The sequence below is a fragment of the Nicotiana sylvestris genome, chromosome 9 (assembly GCF_000393655.2).
Source record: "Nicotiana sylvestris chromosome 9, ASM39365v2, whole genome shotgun sequence".
NCBI classification, from domain to species: Eukaryota; Viridiplantae; Streptophyta; class Magnoliopsida; order Solanales; family Solanaceae; genus Nicotiana; species Nicotiana sylvestris.
In genome coordinates this window covers 20,794,794-20,819,782 of record NC_091065.1, presented here as the reverse complement: position 1 = coordinate 20,819,782, position 24,989 = coordinate 20,794,794, and the positions used below count along the sequence as shown (strand labels likewise).

At 36.7% G+C, this 24,989-nt stretch overlaps 1 long non-coding RNA gene across 3 annotated transcripts; it reads right to left on the bottom strand.

Annotated features, from left to right (window-relative positions):
• Positions 1 to 578: 578 nt before the first annotated feature.
• On the bottom strand, positions 579 to 22,764 carry LOC104234663 (uncharacterized). 3 transcript variants are annotated; one of them, XR_713009.2, is made up of 5 exons: positions 22,675 to 22,731; positions 21,685 to 21,742; positions 6,830 to 6,944; positions 5,446 to 5,512; positions 579 to 695 (listed from the first exon to the last, which is right to left on the bottom strand). It is a non-coding gene; the product is annotated as an uncharacterized lncRNA (long non-coding RNA). The 3 variants fall into 3 exon arrangements; XR_011402502.1 differs by lacking the exon at positions 579 to 695 and adding an exon at positions 4,473 to 4,691 and having other exon boundaries at positions 21,685 to 21,726; positions 22,675 to 22,764; XR_713008.2 differs by lacking the exon at positions 579 to 695 and adding an exon at positions 4,473 to 4,691.
• Positions 22,765 to 24,989: the final 2,225 nt, after the last annotated feature.

Genomic DNA, 24,989 nt, shown 5'->3' with positions numbered 1-24,989 from the left:
CATAGATGTTTATAGGTAGTTGATATTTGGACTAATTTGTGTTTTCCATGTTGAATTAGTGGTTACAAACACTAATTTGTGCCTATTTGACTTGGGCTCTTCTTGAGAAAGAGAGCTTGAGTCTAAAAAAATCAATCCAATAAGGAATTGGGGTGTAATAAAGAGATTGATAGCCCCAATTAAAGGGTTAAACATAGAGATAGTAATACCCGACTTGAGCATATATTGCTTGCACAATTTTGACACCCAATTGGTCTTGAGAAAGTCAATTAGAGCAAAATCACTCAAGCTACCGAGAGGTATAGAGTGAGTAATTCCGTGCAATAGTTATATCAGAATCCCCAACATAACGTCTTTGCCTTAGGCTTTAGATCCCGTCAAGTATTCACCTAGGAAAAAGTCAATTCCCTAGTGCCTCTTTAACTATTTAGAACACCCTACAAGCAATCATTCTTAGTTTAATTTAGATTATCATTATCATAAATATTAGAAGTAATATCCATCCAAAAGATGATTGGAAGAGTAATTAAGAGCACTAAGCATCTCTAGTTTATATAGGAATCCAATTCCCACTTCTAGCTCCCTATGGATTTGATTCCAACCATCTCGGGTAAAAGCTGTTTCGACCGCTCTCGCCACTTCGTAGTGGTGTAGGTTTGGCTCCAATCAGTAGCCCGATGTACCTGCCTCAAATCCTGTACAAATAAGTACAGAAGCGTAGTATGAGTACATAAACAATATGTACCTAGTAAGTATCCCGTCTAATCTCGAAGAAGTAGAGACGAGATGTCGAGTTGATACTTACTAGGGTCAAATAATATAATAAAGTTTTATGCTAAGCATGGATGTCACAGATAATATCAATTTATAACAAGAAGTGAGAAGTCATGCCTAGATAGTATCACAATTAGCCATTTACATTTCAGAGCATTTAACAAAGTAAGTCATGAATAAAATTTCACATAAATATCATGTGCATGCAATGCCAAGGTCGTACGGCCCGATCCAACAGAAAGAAGTTGTGCACTACCAGAGGGTCAAATGGCGCCATAGATACTTTTATTTCTATCGAGGCGATCGGCCCGATCCACAAATATCAATTATCATCAAGTAAGTACATAATGGTGCATTTATGTTCAAATAAATTCATACAAGTGTTCAAGCAAGTGCATACGTTCACATATGTTCATTTCCAAGTCTCTAGCATATCTTAAGTGATCTCATTAGCATGAAAGGATATAATAACATTCAAAAATATGGCATGATACGGGTCCTAAACTTCCGGGACAATTAACACAGTAGTAGTTACGTACGGACTCTCATCACCTAGTGCGTACGTATCCCCCGCATTTAGTGGAAATTTATTCAATTATTACACATATGGAGACAATTCCCTCTTACAAGGTTAGAAAGGAGACTTACCTCGCTCTGAAGCGTACTTCCAATACTAAGAACGTGCTTAAAGTCTCAATTTGGAGCCTGACGATCTAAAACTAATTAAACAAGGTAGGAACTAGTCAATACAAGCTCACAAATTCGCATTCTAACTATTAAAGTAATTTTCCAACCCAAATCACAAGTTTCCTAAAATTCGGCCCCGGGCCCACGCGCCAGGATTCCGAAATTTTTCGAAGAAAGTTATTCTTTATAACCTAAGGATCAATAATATACGATTTCTACTTAATTTCATAAAACATGTCGTGGTTAAATCTAACTTTTATCAAAATCATAGGTTTTGCTCTAACCCCATGATTTTTCCTTAATCGTTGTGTGTTAATCTACCCAAGACTCAAGTATTAAACTAGAAATGAGTGGGACGAACTTACCTCAAGATCCTAGGTGGAATATCTTTCTTTGGAAGCTCGCAAATCGCCCAAACAATGGTGGAAATGTGTCAAAAATGACATATTCCTATATTAAATAAAGGCATTGCTTTAAGCGATTTCCGCACCTGCGGTTAGGGGACCACATCTGCGGTCTCACTTCTGCGAGAGGGGCCCTACATCTACAGAATTCGGCCAGGGGGCTGGGACCGCTTCTGCGGCATTGGAGTCGCTCCTGCGAGGCCGCTTCTGTGGAAAAGGAGTCGCAGCTGCAGTTCCTGGGCTCCTTCCCTTGGTTGTTAATACGATGAATCGACCGCATCTGCAGTCTCGCACCTGCGGCTGACCAACCGCAGGTGCGGTTATGATAGATAGTTGGAGCTTCAGCTCCTTGCCAATTTTTCCAACTTCACTTGAGCCTCGTCTGATTGACGCTCGGGGCCTCCGGGCCCCGTTCGAACATACCGACAAGTTTGAAATCATAAAACGGACTCACTCGAACCCTCGGAATGCCCGAAACAACGCTAAATCTAAGAATCACCCCCTAAAACCAATTGAATCAAACTTATGAACTTCAAGTTCTTAAATTCACTTCTAATGTGCCGAAACGTACTTATACTACTTGGATTGACACCAAATTTTGCGGGCAAGTCTTAAACGTTATATTGGACCTGTACCGGGCTCCAGAAATAACATACGGTCCCGATACTAATATGATCAAGCATTATTCATTTTCATTAAATCCTTAGAATTTTAGTTTAACAATTTCTAACGAAAATTCATTACTCGGGCTAGAGAACTCGGAATTCGATTCCGGATATACGCGCAGGTCTCATATTTTCCTACGGATCCTCCCGGGACTGTCAAAACATAAGTCCGGGTCCGTTTACTCGAAATATTGACCAAAGTCAAACTTATCCTTTTAAAAGAAATCTTAGGGAATCAAGTGTGCCTATTTCAACCCAAACTCTTTCAAATCCCGAACCAACCATCCCCGTAGGTCGTAAATTAGTTAAGGCAAACCCGGGAAGTCTTATTTGAGGGAACGGGGTCCTAAAAAGAAAAACAACATGTCGAGTCGTTACGATAATATTTTAAAGTTTAACTAAAAGTAATATATTTGGAACTTTGAAACAACTATAATTTTTCATTTTGTTTTTCTATAATTTTAAAAATTATCCTTATCATTAGGAACTCTTGAAATTTCAAAATTGGCAGAGTCCATCCAAGATTGGAAATCGTAAAAATTGCACAGGGCGCCTTATTTAGTCTCCCCCATTTAATCTATACTCATTTTTTAAAAAGTTTTAACTTGTACCCATTTTTTAAACAACTCCAACCCCCTTTCTCCTCCTCCTTCTCCTCTTTCGTTTTCTTCTTCTTCTTTCTTCTGTTGCTGTTGTTGGTGCTGCTATACAACTTCAGTTCAGGGGATGATTGCCATAAGTATGTTTATCAGAGTATTTAAAAATAAATTATAAATAATTGCGTAAGTTAGTAGATAATAATTTATGAATATTTTCACATAATTCTGTTCTTTTCACGTTTATTGTTTCCAAAATTTATGATTTAGATATTGTTGGAAATCTAATTATTTTATAGTAGTAATACACTATGAAAGAATAAGGTGATTATTTATCTAATATATGTTAGAAAGCTTTTTCAAAAACTTCAGCTTATATAGTGCTGAAGTTATTGCAAATGAACTAAATAACTTCAGTATCTTCTGCTGAAGTTTTTGAAAAAGTTTATCCAGGACAAAAAAACTTAATATTATTTAGTGCTGAAGTTTTTACAAATGAACTAAATAACTTCAGCATCTTCTACTGAAATTTTTGAAAAAGCTTCATGACAAAACCAATGAATCTAGGATAAAAAAACTTCAGCTATTTTAGTGCTAAAGTTTTTACAAATGAACTAAATAACTTCAGCATCTTATTCAGGACAAAAAAAACTTCAGCATATTGTCTTTGCTACTTCAGGCCCATCTACTAGAATGCTGAAGTTTTACGTGATTGCCTTTGCTACTTCAGCCTCGTATGCTGAAGTTATGCGAAAAAGTAGGTACGCTTGCAATTTTTTTTTACAAAATGAGCACAAATTAAAACGTGACCCAAAAAACGGGTATAGATATAAATCCCCCTTGAAAATCAGAATGAGTTTAGGGTTGTCTTAACCTTTATGTGGTCGTAACGTGGTAAAGAACAGGTTTTAGATTTAGACCAATAAGAATTTAAGAAATTTTTTATCATGATAAAGTAGCCAAAATAGAAGAAAACATATACCAACAATATCGCTTATAAAAATATGTTAGGTGGGATATAACAAAATATGTCTACTTACAAATACTGTACAACTAATATAACTAAATTCATTATCTTTGCATGCTTAGAAGGTTTTCAATTGAGCTATTATGTCAATGAAATAATGGCAGAATATATAGTTTGGCCCCGAAACTTAGGATCAAATTCTTATGACACATCTTCTGAGCATGAACAATCTTTTATACACCCAACTAGTTAATATGTCTGTGCTTCGCGCGATCATAAAAAATAATATTTGATCTTATAGTTAATTTGGTTGAGATATGAGAGATAAATTTTGTGTAAATGCATGCAAATACGTATATTCGCTTTGGCTCCACGACTCTTTATGTCAACAATTTTCAAATTTATTTCATACAAATCATAAAAGTAGAAAAATGACTATTGACCATCACTAATCATGTACTTCAGTAATCCCTACAACATAACATATGTGGTCTTTGGAACTCTTTCCACCCAGCATGATGTGAAGGCAACTCTATGTTCATAGATTTTGATATATATGCAATAATCTTATAAAGGCTTGAACTGGAGCCACTGTGAACTTCGAAGCATGCAAAAAAAAAAAATCTAATTCAATTATTCTAAATCATCAACTCAAACTAAATAAAGCACTCATCGAAGCAAGTTCATATCACATGTAATCTGCTTAATAAACAAAATGAATGACCAATAGACAATTTCAAAGGAAACGAAAGAAGAAAAGAAGAGGACAAATAATTAACATATGAAGTCACTCGATAACTTGCGGTTGTATCATGTGTTTAACGAAATTAACTTCTCCGTACGCTTTTAAAATTCTAAATTGTCCTGGCTATCAAGACTCGCTTGAAAATATTTTTGCCTTGCTAGGAATTTTTCTTGAAAAAAATTGTTAGTTATGGAGGGAAATAACAGAAAGAAAATTAACATAATTAACTTCTCCCTATCATTACTTTTTAATTTTATTGTTAGTTGTACAAAAAATATTTATTCCATCTCATAACCTAATGCAAACCATAGAGTAATGTGCAAAGGATAAACTTGTCTTTAATATTGTAGCTATTAAATGCAACTCGAGAAACCATAACAGGATTTCCGACATCCTGTCTCTTTCTAACCTAGTATAGAGGGAGACATAGTCACATCTTATCTGATTCTGCGGGAATGCAAAAAGTAAAATTTATTCATTTTGCTTGCGGAGGAAAATGCTAATTCTATTCTACCTTATTTATTCCTTCATCCAAAACTGTTCCACAAAAGCATCTATAAGACCGTAAGAGCATTTTGGACAGCGGGAAGTAGCCATGAATACTTACTCTAAGTCTGTCTTGAACTTCTCTTTGTTCATCCATTCCTAAAACTTGATGATCCACATCATTACATCTGCAGTTGTTGTTAAGTGTTAACAAATAATCCATGATTTCTTCATCATAAATAAGGATTGTTTTTCGTTAGAGAAATTATAAGTTCCTCTTCATACTCAAACAATTGTTGGACTATAAGTCACGGCTATTTGCATACACTATAATATTCACCATGACTAATCATAAACTCATCTGACTGTTATTATCATGCCCAACGGGTCCATTTGAGCTAAACTATTAGATTTGACTTCCTTTTCTGCAGAATTCTTCAATTATTTTATATTAATAATTTTTCCCTGTTCTTCTTCACATGGATCCACTTTTACAAAAATACTTTTATATATACCTAACATTTAAGAGGTTAGTAATGAATCATAAAATTTGAAATATTTCATGCTTCTTTTCTAAAAAGATAACCTTTCACCCTATGAAGAAAATAGTAGGTTATCAGCTTGAATTATGAACTAATAATGAGTAAATCTTATATCCATGTACTAATATAAGAAATTAATTTAAAGTTCGCAAACATTTATGAACTACAAAATGCATGTAGTCGATTAGAGAAACATTCAAAATGAATTTTGATGATGCATGTAGGTAACTTTTGTAGGAAGTGGAAAATGTTGCAAGTTTGCCAACGTAGATTAATGGCGACGACTGTAGTTATTTTGTACAATAAGAAATCAATTCTATGAATAAAAATAACTTTAGCTAAAGAAATTACATATGTTTGCAGAAAATATTATGCAAAAGTTGTATACGCCATAAGAATACAATATTGTTGTTCTACTTCTGCTTATTTATTTTAGTAATCCTGCCAAATTATATAAAAGAAAAAATTGCTCAAAGTACTTGATACTAAGAAGAGTGCAAACTATAAAAGATATAGAAAATAACAGCAGAACACAATAAGGACATTAAGAATGGTCCATCCAAAACAAAGCAAGTAGTGATGGTATTTAAGCTGAGGAAATGGATGTACAATTCATTTCTTTTTAATCACCACAGCTCAGAAGAGCACATGATTATCAGTGTTGATGGTGTAGAATTCATAAATAGCAAGAAATACCCAAAGACCAAATATGTCAATAATGTGTAGCACATACAAGTAAGATATTATTTTTGATTCCTTATAAATTATGCAAACTAATTGTTCCTTCTCAATGTTCATTCTAAATATTCCTTCTAAATTTTGTAAATTATATGGTGTTCATCCATTGCAAATTCAGGCACTTCCAATGGTTAATATATTGGTAATATAATAATCTTTAGAATATTGATGACAAAACTTAACAATATAAGATCTTCCAGTATGATCGAAATAAAAAAAACATACCTTTTAGCAGCAAAGTTGAATTTGTTGGCGTTCCCCTTAAACGGCAGAGGCAGATCCCAAGAGCTTTAGTTACATACTTGCAGCGACCAATTTCCAGCATCCAAAAAGTTAAAATCTGGAAGAGAACGATTAGGAATCACCACAACGTACTTTTGTCATTGAAATTGTGAAAGAACTTAGAGAACTCCAAAAATCGTCACTTAGTCATTTACAAAATTCACCAAAACCAAAAAGATTAGCTAAATCATTCATAAAAATCACCAAAATAGAGGGCAAAGGATTACAATAGGAAAAAAGAACTAAGAAATATCTCAACGCGATTAACTCTGTAGAATGCGTGATTTCTACATGGAAATTACTTTTCACTTTGGTGGTTGTTTGTTATGTTCGTCAGGAGATCACACCTTCCACGTAGGTAATCGTCGATCAGATGCATTTTTCAGCAGTCAGGAACTATAGTTTTGAACGAACGGTGGAAGAAGACACGAAAGGTGTTAATATACAAAGCCTGAATTCTCAATTGAAGGGTAACGAAACAGTTCGGTTTCTAGAATAAGTGAAACGTTGCGCTTTTGTGACTTTTAGGTTTGGTTGGTTAATGAGGTAAGTGAAGAAAATTGGAGGAAAATCTAAAAATTGGAAGAAAAAGATAAATGGAAATCCTGTGCAATGAGATGTGCCACCTCAAACGTATAAGTCCCTGCTTTATATTATTTTATAGATTATAGATAAATTGGCCATAGTTTTTAATCAGAACTTCTAAACCTGGCTTCCTTTCTTCTTTTTTGCTTCTCCTGATGATATGATATTTTAAACCCATCACCAAACCCTATATTTAAATGCTTTTCATCAATAATACTAATTATTACAAGTAGTGGTGAAAATTTGTTAGTATTTGTATATGGCGACATTTTGAGATTTCTAAAATAAAGTAAAATTAAATGAGGGTAAAAAACAAAAAATAAAATAAAATAGAAAATATAAAATATTCCATCATATTTTTTTCTTAATCCTCTATTAAATTTCTTTCCTAGTAATTTTACTAATTATATCCTTAGGTATTTCATTAGTTAACAAAGAACATTTTTTAAGTTTTCTAAAACAAAATTTTCTAACATTGTTTACTATTCCGCGTTCTTAGTGCTTCTATGTGGAATATAGGAGAAGAAGGGAGAGTATCATTAAAATTTGGGAAACGCACAGTGATGGGGAGAAAGAAAGGTGAGACTGAAATTGCTTAATTAAGGAGAAAGAAGCAAAAGAAAATTGAGAAATTGTTCGATCAAAACACAGTATATAGCTTCTTCTACACCAGTGACAGTTATTCCTCCAATTCCTAGCAAATGGCACAAAGAGAAGTTATCATGTAAACACATCAGTATCAAACTGTGATGACCATCACTTGCTTTTAAATTAAATTCTATGTTTCGAGACCTTGAAAACCTCATTTAGCATCACCTCGATTTATGTACACAGTCCGGGCGCGTAGCCGGAATGCCTAAATATGAAAATCTGATGAAAAATGATAAATTTTGACTATATAATATGAATTAATTTGACTCCGGTCAACGTTTTGGGTAAACGGATCCGGACCCGTAATTTGACGGTCCCGGAGGGTCTGTAGGAAAATATGGGACTTGATCGTATGCCCGGAATCGAATTCCGAGATCCCAATCCCGAGAAATGAATTTTTAAAGAAAATTGTTTTATGAAATTGTTTAAAGGATTTGGAAATAAATTTTGATTAAAACTCAAGGGTACCGGGCCCATATTTTGGTTCTGGTGCCCGATACAGGTCTTATATATGATTTAAGATGATAATGACGTGTTTCGAAATTTAAATGCAAATTTGGTGTTTTAAGAAGTTTTGAAATAATTCTTTTATTTTTAGGTTTAATTCGATGTTAATGATGTTATTTTGGCGATTTGATCGTACGGATAAATTCATATGATATTTTTTAATTAGTACGTATGTTTGGTTTGTAGCCCCGAGGGCTCGGGTGAGTTTCGGAAGGTTTTAAACTCTTAAAAAGTTGCAGGTTTTCAGTTGCTAGTATTCTGGTATTTCCTTCTTCGCGTTCGCGGGAGGACCCTCGCGAACGTGATGAATTAATTGTGCTGAAGAAAAATTCCTTCTACGCGAACGCGAGACACAGGTCGTGAACGCGAAGCTTTGGGGGGTTTTCCCTTCGCGAACGGGTGCCTGGTATCGCGAACGGGAAGGCTTATGGCCTGGTCAGGGGGGAGGGAAATTTATACCTACGCGAACGCAACCACCTGGACACGAACACGAAGGCTCGAGGAGTTACATCTCCGCGAACGCGATGACCAAATCCGCCCTGTTATTTTAAAAGTCTAAAAACATAATGCATTACGGGATTAAATCCATTTTTCACAAACTTCTTCTTCTCCACACCTCTTGAGCGATTTTTGAAAAACTTCTTCACCATAACCTCTTGGGTAAGTAATCTTTGACTTGTTTTCTTCTATTTTATCAACATCCGCTAGATTTCTAGGTCTAAAACATGTGATTAAGGGTAAAAAATTAGGGATTTGGGTAGAGGTAGGGCTTTTTTTATTATTTGGGAATTTGACCTCATTTTGGGGTGAATTTCAAAATAAATTATATATTCGAGCTCGTGGGTGAATGGGTGATCGTGTGTTGGTCCGAACCTCGTGTTTTGACCAAGCGGGCCCAGGGTCAATTTTTGTATTTTTGGGAAGAATGATTAGAAAACTATAATTAAGCATTGAAATTGGATTGTTTAGCATTTATTGATGTTATTAAGTCGATTGTGTCTAGATACAATTGATTTGGAGCCGAGTTCGAAAGGAAAAGCAGTGTTTGAGGCTTGAGTTGGCCATGAAAGTTCGAGGTAAGTGTTTGGTCTAACCTTAGCTTGAGGGATCAAGAGTTGTGTCCTATTTGCTATTTGTTTCTTATTGAGTACGACGTATATGCATGGTAACGAGTATCTCTACGTTGGTGTCGAGCATGACCGTGAGTCTAATATTGTGATTTTCATGACTTCGTTGTATTATTCATGCCTTCGTGAGGATTTTCATTTGTTGTGTAAAGTTGTGGAAAGAATTGTGACCTATGAACACTGAGGAGCGTTGGCTCCAGTTGTATAACGAATTGTGAAAATATAAGTGATAATTGAACCTCTAGAGCATTGGCTCGAGTTGTGAAGTAAATTGAAAAGTAAAAGTGAGAAAGAGAACAAATCATTATGTTGCCCCCTTGTCGGGCTATTATTGAGTTGTGGTTCCCTTGCATTGTGTTCTTAATTGATATTACAGATGCTTAGGTTGATGACTCTTTGTGTTGGGTAAGGATTATGGTTATTCTCGGGGCAACAAGTTTGGTTATAGCTGAGGTAGTTAGATCTTGTAACAAGTTTGGTTATAGTTGTTTCTCCCTTGCCGGGACGTAATTACTTATGTTGTCGAATCCCTTGTCGGGATAGTGTAGATCTTATTGATCCCTTGTCGGGATAGTGTAGATCTTATTGATCCCTCGTCGGGACTCTTGTTATGATTGTTGTTGATTTTATATTGGATCAGGTTGCACGCCGCAACAATATTATATGTGGATCGGGTTGCACGACGCAACAATATTATATATGGATCGGGTTGCACGTCGCAACAATATTATATGTGGATCGGGTTGCACGCCGCAACAATGTTATATTGGATCGGGTTGCATTCTGCAACAATGTTATGGGTGGATCGGGTTGCATGCCACAACAATGATATATGTGGATCAGATTGCACGCCACAACAATGACAAATGATATGGATCGGGTAGCATGCCGCAATAGTGTTGATATATATTGGGGTCAGGTTGCGCGCCGCAACAATTATTGATACAAGTGTGCTTAGTTTTGATATTAGTTTCTTTTGTTTTGTTGTGGAATCTAAGTTGCCTTTAGACTATTACTATGCATTTACTGTTAATACTGGTATACCCCCCATAACATGTTTCCCCCTCCCATCTTTACTTGCTTATTCCTACTTTACTTTCCGCTGTATATTATATAACTGCACGGGTTTATTTGGTAGTCTGGTCCTAGCCTCGTCACTACTTCGTCGAGGTTAGGCTAAGCACTTACCAGCACATGGGGCCGGTTGTGCTGATACTACACTCTGCACTATTTTGTGCAGACCATAATGTTGTAGACTTCTGACCGCAGTGAGATTGCTGACTCTTGTTCATCAGGCGACCCGAGGTAGCCCTGTAGACGTCCGTAGGCCGTGGCATCTCCTTTCTATTTACCTTCTTGTTTCTTACATGTATTTCTAGAGACAATGTTGTATTAAATTCTTCTAGACCTTTATTTGTAGTATTCTTAGACCGTTTGTGAAACTGTGACACCAGTTCTGGGTAGTCGAGACATCAAACAGTTGTAATAGATATTCATGTTCAGATGGCTTATTGTTTTCTTCCGCTTATGTTAAATTTCGTTGTTTAAATGTTATTTCTTCGTAATTGTTAAAGAGAATAAAATTGGTAAAAAGGTAGATGGTTCAATAATTGGCTTGCCTAGCTCACATTAGTAGGCGCCATCATGACTCCCGAGGGTGGGAAATCCGGGTCGTGACAAGTTGGTATCAGAACTCTAGGTTACATGGGTCTCACAATTCGCAGACAAGCTTAGTAGAGTATGAGGGATCAGTACGGAGACGTCTGTATTTATTCCCCAAAGGCTACAGAGTTAGGAAAAACTTCACATTCATTCTTTCCTGTCGTGCAATTTTGTTCTCTCAATGCTAAGTTGATACCTCTACTCTTGTCCTTTCGCGAATAGCGAGGTCATGTACCGCTTCTTCAGCCGAATAGCAGTAGATCGATAATAGATTAGCTACGTCTTCGGAGGCTTCGTGGAGGTTGGATAGGTTTCACCAAGCTCTTCACTACTACTTTCAGCGGTGCATCTTCTGTGGATCCCCAGGATTTTCTGGACATCCGTCATGAGGTTCTCAGGAACATGGGGATGGTTGATACTAATGGGGTTGATTTTGCTACTTTTTGCTTGTCTGGATCCACCAAGTCTTGGTGGAGAGATTATTGTTTGGCTAGACTAGTTGGATCGCTAGCTTTGACTTGGGAGCAGTTTACTCAACTATTTCTGGAGGAGTTTCTACCCATCACTCCGAGAGAGGCCTATTGGAGGCAGTTCAAGCGTCTCCAGCAGGGTTCTATGACTGTTACTCAATACGAGATCATATTCACCGACTTGGCTCGTCATGCTCTTATCATACTTTCCATTGTGATAAAGAGTGAGGAGGTTCATTGAGGGACTCGTCCAGCCAGCTCAGATGCTAGAGGTGGAGGTAGAGATGCTAGAGGTGGAGGTAAAGGTATTAGAGGTGGAGGTGCAGGTACTGTTCTGGTTTGTTGTAGAGAAGCTTCGGTTTTATTTTGCGTCGTATTTGGTCATGCCTAGTGACTCTTTGAGTGCCCCTTTTTATGTCTATACACCAATGGGTGATTCTATTGTGGTGGATCGTGTCCATTGTTCATGTATAGTGGTGATTAGAGGTCTTGAGACTCGTGTAGATTTGCTTCTTCTGGACATGGTTAATTTGATGTCATATAGGGGATGGACTGGTTACCACCTTACCATGCTATCTTGGACTGTCATGCCATGACTATGACCTTAGCCTTGCCGAGTTTACCCTGTTTAGAGTGGAGAGGGACTGCTGGTCACTCTACCCGTAGTGTTATCTCTTATGTGAAGGCCTGGCATATGGTCAATAAGGGGTGTTTGGCCTATTTAGCATATGTTCGTGATTCTAGTGCTGAGGTTTCTTCTGTTGATTTTGTGCCCTTTTTTCGTGAGTTTCCTGAGGTATTCCCTTCAGACCTGTCGGGTATGCCACCCGACAGGGATATTGACTTTTGCATTGATTTGGCTTCGGGCACTCAGCCCATTTCTATCTCGCTGTATCGTATGGCCCCGCCTGAATTGAAAGAGTTAAAGGAGCAGTTGCAAGATTTGCTTGAGAAAGGTTCATTAGGCCAAGTGTTTCGCCTTGGGGTGCGTCGGTGTTGTTTGTTAAGAAGAAGGACAGATCGATGAGAATGTGTATTGATTACCAATAGTTGAGCAAGGTTACAATCAAGAATAAGTACCCATTGTCGAGGATTGATGATTTGTTTGATCAGCTTCAGGGTGCCAAGATATTTTCGAAGATTGATTTGAGATATGGATACCATCAGCTGATGTCCCTAAGACCGCTTTTCGCACTCGGTACGGGCACTATGAGTTCTTGGTGATGTCATTCGGGTTGACAAATGCCCCAGCAGCTTTTATGGATTTGATGAACCGAGTGTTCAGGCCTTACTTGGATTCGTTCATGATGGTCTTCATTGATTATATTTTGATATATTCCCACAGCTAGGAGGAGCATGAGCAACATCTTAGAGTGGTTCTTCAGACTTTGAGGGATAGTCAGTTGTGTGCTATGTTTTCGAAGTGTGAGTTCTAGCTGAGTTCAGTTGCATTCCTAGGTCATGTTGTGTCAGCAGAGGGTATTCAGGTTGATCCGAAAAAGATTGAGGTAGTCAAGAACTGGCCTAGACCAGCATCAGCTATAGAGATTCAGAGTTTCTTGGGATTGGCGGGCTACTATCGTCGGTTCGTGGAGGGGTTCTCATCTATCGCAGCCCCGATGACCAGGTTGACCCAAAAGGCTGCCCAGTTCAGATGGTCGGACGAATGTGAGGCGAGCTTTCAGAAGCTCAAGGCAGCTCTGACTACGGCACCGGTGTTGGTTTTTCCCACAGGTTCAGGGCCTTATATAGTTTATTGTGATGCATCTCGTATTGGGCTTGGTATAGTGTTGATGCAGGATGGCAAGGTCATTGCCTATGCTTCGCGGCAATTGAAGATTCATGAGAAGAAATATTTGGTTCATGATTTGGAGTTGGCAGCCATTGTTCACGCATTGAAGATTTGGAGGCATTATCTATATGGCGTGGCATGTGAGATGTTCACGGATCACAAGAGTCTTCAGTATTTGTTCAAGCAAAAGGAGTTGAATTCGAGGCAGAGGAGGTGGTTGGAGTTGTTGAAGGACTATGATATCACCATCTTATATCATCTGGAAAAGGCCAATGTGGTGGCCGATGCTTTGAGTAGGAAGTCAGCCAAGTGTGGGCAGTTTTTCTTATATTCTGGTCGGTGAGAGACCGCTTGCTTTAGATGTTCAGGCTTTGGCCAATCAGTTCGTGAGGTTGGATGTTTTTGAGCCCAGTCGTGTGTTAGCTTGCACAGTCGCTCGTTCTTCATTATTGGAGCGTATCCGAGATCGACAGTATGATGATCCTCATTTGTGTGTCATTAGAGACACGATGCAGCACGGAGGTGCCAAGCAGGTTACCTTGGGTGATGATGGAGTTTTGAGATTGCAGGGTCGAGTTTGTGTGCCTAATGTAGATGGACTCCGAGAGTTGATTTTATCAGGATTTGCGGCAGCATTATTGATAGAGGGGGATGAAGAAGGATATAGTTGTGTATGTGGCTTGGTGTTTGAATTGTCAGCAGATTAAGTATGAGCATCAGAGGCTCGGTGGTTTATTTCAGAGGATTGAGCTTCCCGAGTGGAAGTGGGAGCGGAGCACTACGGATTTCGTTGTTGGACTCCCACAGACTCGGAGGAAGTTTGATGCAGTATGGGTCATTATTGATAAGCTGACCAAGTCAGCGCATTTCATTCCTATGGCAGTCTCATATTCTTCTGAGAGGTTAGTTGAGATCTATATCCAAGAAATTATTCGCCTTCATGGTGTGCCGTGTCTATCATTTCGGACCAAGGTATGCAGTTTACCTCCCGTTTTTGGAGGGCAGTTTAGCGAGAGTTGGGCACACGGGTTGAGCTGAGCACAACGTATCATCTTCAGACGGACGGGCAGTCCGAGTGGACCATTCAAATTTTTGAGGATATGCTCCGAGCTTGTGTCATTGACTTTGGAGGCTCGTGGGATCAGTTTTTGCCTTTAGTAGAGTTTGCCTACAACAACAGCTACCAGTTGAGTATTCAGATGACTCCTTATGAGGCTTTGTATGGTAAGCGATATCGGTCTCCAGTTGGATAGTTTGAACCGGGAGAGGCTCGGTTATTAGGTACGGATCTGGTTCAGGATGCCTTGGACAAGGTCAGGATTATTCCGGATAGGCTTCGTACAACTCAGTCTAGGCAAAAGAGTTATGCCGATCGCAAGGTTCGAGATTTGGCTTTCATGGTCGGTGAGCGGGTATTGCTTCAAGTGTCACCTATGAAGGGCGTGATGAGATTTGGGAAGAAGGGAAAGCTTAGCCCTGGTTCATTGGTCCGTTTGAGATTCTTGATCGAGTGGGAGAGGTGGCTTATAGACTTGCATTGCTGCCGAGCTTATCAGCCGTGCATCTAATGTTTCATGTGTCCATGCTTTAGAAATATCACGACGATCTATCCCACGTGTTAGATTTCAGCACTGTCCAGTTGGATAAGGACTTGTCTTACGAGGAAGAACCGGTAGCCATTCTAGACCGGTAGGTTCGTCAGTCGAGGTCGAAGAGTTTTCCTTCTGTTCATTTTCAATGGAGGGGTCAGCCTCCTGAGGCATCGACCTGAGAGTCCGAGTCCGATATGCGGAACCCTTATCCCCACCTTTTCCCCGAATCAGGTACTTCCTTCTTATGTCCGTTCGAGAACGAATGGTTGTTTTAGAGGTGGAGAATGTGATGACCCAAAAGATCATCACTTGCTTTTAAATTGAATTCTGTGTTCCGTGGCCTTGAAAACCTCATTTATCATCACCTTGATTTGCGTGCACAGTCCGGGCACGTAGCCGGAAAGCCTAAATATGAAAATCTGATGAAAAATGATAAATTTTTACTATAAAATGAATTAATTTGAATTCGGTCAACGTTTTGGATAAACGGACCTGGACCCAATATTTGACGGTCCCGAAGAGTCCGTAGGAAAATATGGGACTTGGGCATATGCCTGGAATCGAATTCCGAGGTCCTAAGCCCGAAAAATGAATTTTTAAAGAAAATTATTTTCTGAAATTGTTTAAAGGATTTGGAAATAAATTTTGATTAAAACTCAAGGGTATCGGGCCTGTATTTTGGTTCCGACGCCCGGTACAGGTCTTATATATGATTTAAGATGATCCTGTGAAATTTGGTGAGAAACGGATGTCATTTGACGTGATTCGAACCTTAAATGCAAATTTGGTGTTTTAAGAAGTTTTGAAATAATTCTTTGATTTTGAGTTTAATTCGATGTTAATGATGTTATTTTGGCGATTTGATCACACGGATAAGTTCATATGATATTTTTGAGTTAGTACGTATGTTTGGTTTGGAGTCCCAAAGGCTCGGGTGAGTTTCGGAAGGTTTTAAACTCTTAAAAAGTTGCAGGTTTTCAGTTGCTGGTATTCTGATATTTTCTTCTTCGCGTTCGCGGGAGGACCCTCGCGAACGCGATGAGTTAATTGTGCTGAAGGAAAATTCCTTCAACGCGAACGCGAGACCCATGTCGTGAACGCGAAGCTTTGGGGGGTTTTACCTTCGCAAACACGTGCCTGGTATCGTGAACGCGAAGGCTTATGGCCTGGTCAGGGGGGAGGGAAACTTATACCTACGTGAACGTGACCACCTGGACGCGAACGCGAAGGCTCGAGGAGTTACTTCTCCGCGAACGCGAGCTGTCTTCCGCGAACATGAAGGTCTGTCAGATCTAACTCGTCGCGAACGCAATGACCAAATCCGCCCAGTTATTTTAAAAGTCCAGAAACATAATGCATTACGGGATTTAACCCATTTTTCACAAACTTCTTCTTCTCCACACCTCTTGGGCAATTTCTGAAGAACTTCTTCACCATAACCTCTTGATTAAGTAATCTTTGACTTGTTTTCTTCTATTTTTACAACACCCACTAGATTTCTAGGCCTAAACATGTGATTAAGGGTAGAAAATTAGGGATTTGGGTAGAGTTAGGGCTTTTTGATTATTTGGGAATTTGACCTCAATTTGGGGTCGGATTTCAAAATAAATTATATATTCGGGCTCGTGGGTGAATAGGTGATCGGGTGTTGGTCTGAACCTCGTGTTTTGACCAAGCGGGCCCGGGGTCAATTTTTGACTTTTTGGAAAGAATGATTAGAAAGCTATAATTAAGCATTGGAATTGGATTGTTTAGCGTTTATTGATGTTATTAAGTCGATTACGTCTAGATACAGTTGATTTGGAGCCGAGTTCGAAAGGAAAAGCGGTGTTTGAGGCTTGAGTTGGCCGTGGAAGCTATGAGCACGTGATTTTTTCCCTACATGAAAATAACTCCTAAAAAATAGACCAAATTTAATTTTTATTAATTTTCGGAATTTTTCTTTATTTATTTGTGTTTCATGCATTTTAACATTTTTAAATGATAGAAAAATCCTAAAAAATTGTTATTTTTACATATTTATCTTTTAGTCTTTAAAATAGCATTTTTCTTTAGTTTTAAGTTAATTAGTTATTTTAATGTTAAAAATAAATAAATAAATTTAATTTCTACAAAAATAGATTAATTTAGGATTTTAATTAATTAAAGAAAAGAAAAAAGGAGAAAGAAAATTAGAAAAGAGTTTAATTTGAATTTGGCCCAAACCCTATACCCAAATCTACTCAAGCCTAAACACAATACCCAATCTCCCTACCCAAACCCGCTTGACCCGTTTTCCCCCTCCCTTTTCATTTAAAGACCTAGACCTAAATACACAGATCTTGGACCCCAAGCAACAGAGGGCGCTGCTGCTCAGCTTCTTCTTCTTCACATAAAAACACACACATTGGAGATTGGAGGGCGGCCTCCCATCTGCTTCGACACCAACAAAAAGCATGTCATCTCCTCCCCTATTTGGATTTCTCTAAAGAACAGAGAACAAATCAAACCCCCTTCTATCTCCGAAGCAAGAAAACCAGTAGCAGTACCCTTGTCCGTCCACCCCCTTGAACCTGAAATCGACCCCAAAAACCACCAGCCTCAATGCTCCGTTTCCACCCAAAAACCCGCCGGAACGGACTACCCCCAAAACGCATGAAATCAGTCCCAAAAATTGCAGCAAACCAGCTGCGAAAATAGCAGAAACGCGGCTATAAATCAGCACAAAAGCGCTCAAGAACAGTCCAATGTCACGTCTGTTCCGTTTCTTCTCTTCGATTTCAATTTTTTGCTTCATAATGGACTTGAGTTTTGACAGAATTTGAGGTGTTCGGGTTTGATATTAGCGAGAGCTTTTTGTGAGCTTTGTTTTTTCTTTCTGGGTTAAAGTCGAGTTCATAGCTGTCTTGCTGAGTTCGAATCTGTTGCGGCTGAGTTTTCATCCTTGTTGTTTTTCATATACTGGCCCTTATTTGGTTCACCCTCCTTGTTTGCCTTAGTTGAGAGGTACACAACTGTAAACTTACACTTTTCTGGTTGAATTAATTGAAATTGGCTCATGTTCATTCCCTACTCATTCTATTTTCTTTTACGATCTTGATGAATTAGATAGTGCTAATTTGTTTATGAAAGAGTGGCTGGGATCCACATATGTTAATGCTGAGTTTGTGGTTGTTTTGTTGTCTAAATTGTTGATAAGCATTCTGCATATCCATGACCATAAACTAATGATTATACTGATTTTGGAAAGTTGGTTCAGTGTTTTATTGATGGGTCGCCGTATAGTTGCTTTGTAAAATCAAATGCTGTCGTGTGGTTTAAAATAGCCGTGATTCAAGCTTGTTTGTAATTGTTATTTTACACCGTCGTGTAGTAACTCTTCGGACAATGAATTTGCTACAGGGTTGTTTCTATTACCAACTCAGACAATAGTTGAATCTTGAATTTCATTGTATCATATTCCTATATACTATTTATCCGAATGTGGGCCACTTGGAGTAAAGAATCCTAATTTGAACTTTTATTTTCCTTTGAGACTAAGGTTTGCTTTATGGTAAGGGGCTTTGTAATAGTAATTGTATCAGTTGGTATGGCAAGAATTGGTAGAAGAATTTGTGAAATTAGAAGTGAGAAGATGTAATATTGGTAAAATGGCGTTTGTATTTTGACTGCTAATGTTTCTGATTGTTGACTTCAAGAATGAGCTATTTCTTAGCTTTTGTACTTCTCTATAGACCATCGGACATTTATGGGAAGCTTGGTATGATATTTTGAGATTTCCTCTTATAATGTTTCTTGTTTCTCTCTTGATTGCATGGATAATTTTGGGTGCTCTTTTATGTGCATTTAAATCTTGAAGAGATAAAGTTGTTTACGACAGGCATTGCCATGAATTTTAATTGTCTCATAAGCTTGTGTTGATCATTTTGCCTTAGCCTATTAGCATGTTAAAATAATAATTTGGGGCGTGCCATGCCAAACAAAATCTTAAAACTCATGGCCCTCACTTAATTAAGTTTAACTCTTTAGAAATCAAGGTGTGCCATTACTGAATTTTTCATGGCCCTCGCTAACTTGAAAGTGCGTAGTTTCTTTAGGCGCACAATTTAAATTAATTTCCTTAAACTCGGGTGTGCATTTCATGTGACCCAAATCCAAATCTCAACAACATTAAATAAATTATATCAGGGACCGCGGGTGCATTTCATGTGACGGGGTTCAAGACGATTTTTAAATAATGTTTAATCTTTCTAATAATTAATTAAAGCCGTTATAAAGTTAAAATTGAACCATATGTTAAAATATGTATTAAAATCAGATAATAGGCCAATTATAACAGTTGAGCGACCGTGCTAGAACTACGGAACCCGCGAATGCCTAACAGCTTCTCCACTGGTTAACAGAATTCCTTACCCGAATTTCTGTATTCGCAGACTGTAAAACAGAGTCAATCTTTTCCTCGATTCGAGATTCTAAACCGGTGACTGGGGACACCATAAATTATCCCAAGTGGCGACCCTGAATTTTTAATAAAATGATCCCATTTCGATTGTCACTTTAAGTTGGAAAAAACTCCCTTATACCCTTCCGGAGGTAGGAAAAAGGAGGTGTGATAGAAGTTTGAGGTAAGCGTTTGGTCTAACTTTAGCTTGAGGGATTAGGAGTTGTGTCCTATTTGCTATTTGTTTCTTGTTGAGTACGACGTATAGGCATGGTGACGAGTATCTATACGTTGGTGTTGAGCATGACCGTGAGTCTTATATTGTGATTTCATGACTTCGTTGTATTATTCATGTTTTGGTGAGGATTTCCATTTGTTGTGTAATGTTGTGGAAATAATTGTAACCTATGAACATTGAAGAGTGTTGGCTCCAGTTGTATAACGAATTGTGAAAGTATAAGTGATAATTGAACCTCTAGAGTATTGGCTCGAGTTGTGAAGTGAATTGTGAAGTAAAAGTGAGAAAAGAAGAGATCATTATGTTGCCTCTTGACGGACTATTGTTGAGTTATGGTTCCCTTGCATTGTATTCTTAATTGATACTCCCTCCATTTTAATTTATGTGAACTCATTTGACTGGGCACGAAGTTTAAGAAAAGAGAGAAGATTTTTGATCTTGTGGTGTAAAATGAGGCACATATATTTTGTGTGGCTATAAATCATTTTGAAAGGTAAATTGTTTCTAAATAAGGAAAGGGGTCATTTTTTTTGGCACGGATTAAAAAGGAAATAGGTTCACATAAATTGAAACAGAGGGAGTATTACGGATGCTTAGGTTGATGACTCTTTATGTTGGGTAAAGATTATGGTTATTCTCGGGGCAAGAAGTTTGGTTATAGATGAGGTAGTTAGATGCTGTAACAAGTTTGGTTATAGTTGTTTCTCCCTTGCCGGGACATAATTACTTATGCTGTCGAATCCCTTGTCGGGATAGTGTAGATCTTATTGATCCCTCGTCGGGACTCTTGTTATGATTGTTGTTGATTTTATATTGGATCGGGTTGCACGCCGCAACAATATTATATGTGGATTGGGTTGCATGTCGTAACAATATTATTTGTGGATCGGGTTGCACGCCACAATAATGTTATATTGGATTGAGTTGCATGCCGCAACAATGTTATGGGTGGATCGTGTTGCACGCCGCGACAATGATATATGTGGATCGGGTTGCACGCCGCAACAATGACAAATGATATGGATCGGGTTGCACGCCGCAACAGTGTTGATATCATTTGTCATTGTTGCGTCATCACGACTCCCGAGGATGAAAAATCCGGGTCGTGACACAGACAAACTGCATTATTGAAATTCTCTGCAGGTGTAGAAGGAATAGCCATTAACATGGCATCAAGGAATTCTCTCATCAATTCAATAGTATCATTTTGCTTCATCTTCGATTACAAAAGTTTGGCAACCAAGATTAAGATGTATATATCTTGAAAGAAAAAAATCCAGTATTATTTAGTAGGTGCCCTATTTCAATCTTTATGTCAAAAGATATTTCCATGTACTAAAAATTATCTCTTCCTTACAACAAAAGGGATCACTAATTACATAGACAAAAGATAAAATATCTTGAATATGAGCTTCATCTGACAAGTTATACTGGTTCCTAGCATTTTTTGTCAAATAAATTACTTTTGACTTTTTATGAAGATAAGAAAAAAGTATGACATTATATTTTCAATTTGACAATAGTTTTGGCTTCTAGTGCAACTGCATTCATGTCAGTGAAGTCTTTGTTGCTTTTTGAGTTCAAGTAAAAGCAAATGGAAGCTATTTCAAGCTTTATAGTCATATTTTTCAAGCTTTATAGTCATATTTTTCTTTTGTTTTTTCTCCCTTAAATACGTAGACCGTAGTAAGTCCTTATTAATAAAAGAAATCATATGCAAAGAGATATGAATTCGGCCATAAAGTTGCACTAACCAAAGGTCACTCTTTTATTGAACTTGGATGAAATCTGCAAACCTGAAAAGAGAATATCCTGAAAGCCAATTATGTCATAGCCATAATAAGAATTAGAGGATCATATAGTCGAGAACTCTTAGAAGCTATAGAAAATTCGAAAAAGCAAAGTCATATTCACACCATACAGTTCAAAGAAAATCACACTAAACTATTTAAGAAATAGAAGCTTATCACAAAGAACAAACAATATGGGACATAAGCAAAGTCTGAAGTGATGAAAAGAACCGATGGAAGAAGAAGATGAACACAATTTATCATCAGAAATCAATCTCGGTAAAAGAAAAACAAAATTGTTCTCGTTATTACATAGCAAAGGAAAATTAAGCATTGATATTTACCCACAAATATTACTATAGTACATTCCTCAACATAGGAGACAACAATTAACATTGATAATTGACCTATAAAATATGTTGCACTTCGTAATCCTCTTGTGCTTCTTTCATGGATTATGATTGTCTTAATTGATCAATGTTAGGCTAATAACAATACAGACCAAACAAGCCAAGTCCCATAACATACAATATGCAATTTGAAGCAATAATTTGATTTGAAACTAACCAAAATATTTGAGGGGAAAAAAGAGGTGTAGCCATACAGGTTGAGACTCACAAATCATACAGCATGACGAACTACAAAAAAATATTAGTAAAGACTAAAGAGTAAGCACAAGATATCATTCCATTGTCCCAAAAAGAATATGTAAGCGACTTCCGTTTATTCAGTTTGATCTTCGTGACTTGATGAAACTAAATCTATCCGGCAGAAACCAGAATATTGGAAACAGTGACACAGGAAATACACACCAAATAAATCTCAAAAATAAGAAAGAGATAAGCAAATCACAAAATCAGAGAGAAGTAATTTATCTCTAGCAATAGTAGAAATAAAAGAAACAGAAATTCAAGGAAATATTTAAAATATTAAAGAGCAAACAAAGAATTTTACCTTGGGTGATAGGGAGGAAGAAGGGGTAAAGAAGAAGACACTTTAAGGGAAGAGGAGATTTGGGAAGAGGAGGAAGAGAAGAGCCTTTTAGGAGTAAAAGACGCGGCCGTTTCTTCTGCAGGGAAAGGGCGTTTCTTTTGCAGCGACAGTTAATTTTTTTTTATTTATTATTGGAACGGGTTTTTTCATTATTTTTAGAAGGTAAAATATCAAAAAAATGGCAATAAAGATAAATGCCAATGCTGGGCTAAGAGAGGTGCCACATCAGCCTCTCTTAGACTCAACTTTATGTGTATATATATATATATTTATAGGGATCTTTCTAAAGTATCTAATATATACCTACTTGTAGCGCGTGTTTTACCAATAAAATAAGGTGCGTAAACAGTAAAAAAATTTATATGTGATGTTTTATTTGAACAGTCCAGATTTGATAAAATTGATCCAACAATTCTAAATAATTTTTTTCTTTTTCTTTTTTCCTTCTTCTTTTCTTTCTTTGTTTTTTTCCCCCACTTCCTTAACTAATCTATTGCCTCTTTCATCATTTTCTTGCTAAGTGTTCAACGGAGAAACAAAGATGAATACTGAGCGGATACTTGCTTTGCCAACTGAAAACCAAACATTTTACTAGTGGAGACAAAGATTCCTTTTTGAAGAATTTCAAAAATCCAATAGAGATAAAGTTTCGCTTTTGACCATATTTTGCTGTCTAGATTTTAGTCACCATCCGATAAATTTTATTTAGCAAGAGAAATGAATTTCGGCAGGAAGAGTGACAAGAAAGTGGAGGCGGCATAATTTTTTTTTTTTTTTTTCAAAATAAAATCAATTAAAGTTTATTTTAAATATATACTTATTTAAAGTTGAGTTATGACACGCGTTGTGTTTTGATTGGCACGTGGATGCAATCTCAAAATAAAAAACTGTTCAAGAAAAAAGTGGTGTGTCTTAAACATACTTTAGAACGATTGGGAGTGTAAAAGTTGTCTGTGGTCGGAAGGTGCATCACAGGGATTTGGTCCTAAGTTCTGTGGTTAAACTATGTATTTTGCCATGAAATAATATGTGTTCTCATTATTTAAAGAAATATTGTATTTATTATAATTTTAATTATTTATTCAAATAATTTGATCTTCTTGTGTAAGCATATATAATATTGATCGACGCAAAACACACGTGCAATGCGCAACGCACGTATACTAAAACTAGTATTATTAAATGTATGGTAATACTATGTATATATACATTATACATAGTTATATACTATTGTCATATTATCGATATATGTATTCCACGTATATATTTATTATCCACTATTATTAACATTAATATACAATCAATATATACATATGAAAATTTATGATAAAATATAACATTAAAATGTGCAAGTTTTTAGTTGGTATATTATTTGGTGTAATCAATGTTTTAAAAGGCGGGGGCGTGAGGCGAGGCATTTTACCTCTGATGAGGCGAGGCGTAAGCCCTAAGACATGGGGCGTAAGTCCCACGGATCTTTAAATTTTACTAGTTTCAAGAATTTTAAAATAAAAAATAATTATTAAAATTACATTAAAATCACAAAATTATAACAAATAATATATTTAAAATATTTATAAAGTATAATTCAACTATGAATAATACGAAAAGTATGACATATATCATAATATGCAAATTAGCTGCAACGTCATTACAATCAAACATCAAAAGTAATGTATTCGATACAAAATCTTATATGTATCTCTTAAGGAGTAATGAATCTTGAAAGAATTTCGATATTATAATTTGATATTTTTCTTAAAATAGTCCTTTTATTTATTATGCTTTCTATTTGAAAGAGAATTAATATAAAAACATAATTCACAATTTCAATACGGTTCTCTAGCATCATTTATTTTTAAAGTTTCAACAAGTTAATAGAGTGACACATAATTCACCATACAATACTATGATAACTAATTATTACTAGCTAATATTGAGCTATTAAATTAATAATTTTTGTATCTCGTAAACGTGAAAAAAATAATATTTAGAAAAATAATTATAAAAAATTATGGACTATTATATATTAAAGACATAACAAAAGTTAATAAATAATTTTTTTAAATGACAGATTTATTTAAAACTAACTATCATAGCAGTCTTAGTAGATAATGTATAATACTTTTTATTTTAATTGTGACATAAAATACTCTCAATTTAATGATTTATGATAATAAAAAAAGTAATTTTGAATACTTAAGGATTTATTAAGAAAATTTGAGGATTTATAAGGTTAGTTACATACAATTGCATAAAGTTCTATTAGGCGAACC